The sequence below is a fragment of the Bidens hawaiensis genome, unplaced genomic scaffold (genome assembly GCF_021521415.1).
Source record: "Bidens hawaiensis isolate Kalapana, Puna unplaced genomic scaffold, B.hawaiensis_p1.1 tig00074143_1, whole genome shotgun sequence".
Lineage (NCBI taxonomy): Eukaryota > Viridiplantae > Streptophyta > Magnoliopsida > Asterales > Asteraceae > Bidens > Bidens hawaiensis.
The window spans coordinates 17,742-20,050 of record NW_027502874.1 but is presented as its reverse complement, the minus strand read 5'-3'; the positions used below and the strand labels follow the sequence as shown (position 1 = coordinate 20,050).

General features: G+C 40.0%; 1 long non-coding RNA gene across 1 annotated transcript; it reads left to right on the top strand.

Moving 5' to 3' along the window:
• The first annotated feature begins 487 nt into the window (after positions 1-487).
• On the top strand, positions 488-1,318 carry LOC143606303 (uncharacterized). Its single transcript, XR_013148727.1, has 3 exons — positions 488-551; positions 666-780; positions 966-1,318. It is a non-coding gene; the product is annotated as an uncharacterized LOC143606303 (long non-coding RNA).
• The last annotated feature ends 991 nt before the right edge of the window (positions 1,319-2,309 follow it).

Genomic DNA, 2,309 nt, shown 5'->3' with positions numbered 1-2,309 from the left:
GTTGGTGAGTAGGCAGCGGCTAATAGTGACAAACAGTACTAGAGGGTGCTCCTCCTCGTATTGTTGTCGGTGAGCTGTCACCCTGTGATTGGTTCATGGGCTGCTCTGGTCAAATTGTCTGTTCCGCCCATACCTTAGTAGGTATAGTACGAAAGACCTTCCAGAAGCATACGGACTGGCTCATTTAGGCGGGAGTATTCCCGCCTTGCTCATTCATTCATGTGACTACTGAAGTAGCGAATGCCTTGTGCGTGTAGCCTTGCTGTTAGTGCGGGTAGCCTTCCCTGATGGCTTGTATCCGCAACTGCGGGAACAGGCGGGGTACTTCACCATTGGGAGGCTTTCCCTGCGGGTACAGCTGGCGTACTGCGCGTAAGGTTCTCTGAGCATGGTGGGTCCTGTGGGAGCAGTTGGTCGTTGCGCAGACGTCCCTGTTCAAGGTGAGTCTTGCGGGTCCAACTGGGCTCTGCTGGGACCTACCTCTTCAATTATCTTCTGGCGCGAGCCGCCAATCGGTGTGGTTTCAATTTCAATGATGTGTGGTGGTGATGGTATTGTTTCTTAACCTTGTGTATTTGATTATTCGCTTCTTAGGCTTTTTTGTTATTATTATTATTATTATTATTATTATTTTGTGCTTTTTATTAACATAATACACTCTACAGGTATTGCAGATATCATGGGTAGAAGATTTGGAACCCATAAACTTCCTTACAACAAACACAAAAGCTGGGCCGGTAGCATCTCAATGTTTACAGTTGGTTTCTTAATTTCAATCGGGTACGCGTCCATCTTATTACTCATAACATACAGGAAAAATAAATATTCTACACTTACAATATAATAATCTAACTCTAAAAGTATAACCTTTAGGAGTTTGTATTTATCAAAATCAACTTTGTGCAATAAGTGATCAGCTAAATACCAAATGTTTTAACGAAGGATTATGTTACCCTCTTATCCAGAATGCTATACTACTTTTCAATATTTGGGTCTTTTGAACTGGACTGGTTGTTGACAATTGAACGAGTGGCGGTGGTTGCATTGGTGGCGACATTGGTCGAGTCACTCCCGACAAAAGGAGGCTTAGATGACAATATATCTGTTCCTTTGGTAAGCATGTTAACTGCATATTTGAGTTTTGGCTTCCAACCTCAGTGCTATATTTTATATGGCATATCATCATTTTTGTTGTATGATATGAAATGTTCTATTATGATGTTGAATAATTTGAAGATGAAGTTATTTATTGATAATTTAAAAGGGAAATTTACTTTCGGTGGTAGCATATTTTTATAGGTTGGCACATCTATATTGTCTTTTGAATCGAACCGTGAAGAAAATCATTATTAACATCCAACTAGTGAACAAACCAATAACGAGATACTACCAGGCTAAGAACTATATGGATGGACTCGAGTCATCCATATTATATCTCATCTAGACGCTGAGTCCAACAAATCCTTACAAGCGGGCTTAATATCTCATCAAAATCAATGTGGTGTGTTGGCTCTTTGCCTTAATAACCAATCGACCTAAAGAGCCATCAACGTTAAGCAAATGAAATGACTAAAGTTTAAAAATAATTAAATGATAGGAGGTTCATCAGAACATGAGGCGACTCACAAAACATGGAGTACGATTTGGATTCGGAGGTTCTGGAAACGTGCTTGTTGGGAGAGGTAGTGGGGGTTTCACTCAAAGGCTATGAGCGTCAATTAAGAGATATTATCGCTAGTGAACGCGAGGTAAATATCCTGAAATGATTCTTGGCAGGAGTGCAGTAAAAAGGGGGGGGGGGGGGGGGGGGGGGGGCAGAGATAAAGGGTTCTGGTCAAATTGTTCACAAAGAAGGTCTCGTTTCTTCACTAGGTCTTTTTGCTCCATGCTATGTGTTTAGGTGTAAGCTGTTGTTGATGCTCCCCTTTGTTTTGTTTGTGTTTGTTTCAGCCAGAGGCTGGTTCGTGTATTCCTTTTTAGTTAATGAGAAGTTTGGCGTTCAAAAAAAAAATCAGAAATCTGATAGTTTATCAGGAAATTTAGGATGGCTTATTTATCTGGGATGGTTCACAAATCTAGGTTGGCTCGCAAATCTGGGATGATTCAAAAATCAGATGGCTTACCAGATTTTAACCAGAAACACTAGACTTATCCGAGAACACCCTATTTTAACCAAAAACACAAGATTCCTAAATGTAATCAGTTTAAAAGAGTTCAAAACCACTTCAAACACTTTAAATTCAGTTTAAAAGAGTTGAGAGTACTTTACGTTCAATTTTAAAAAGTAAAGAGTATTTCATATATAGAGT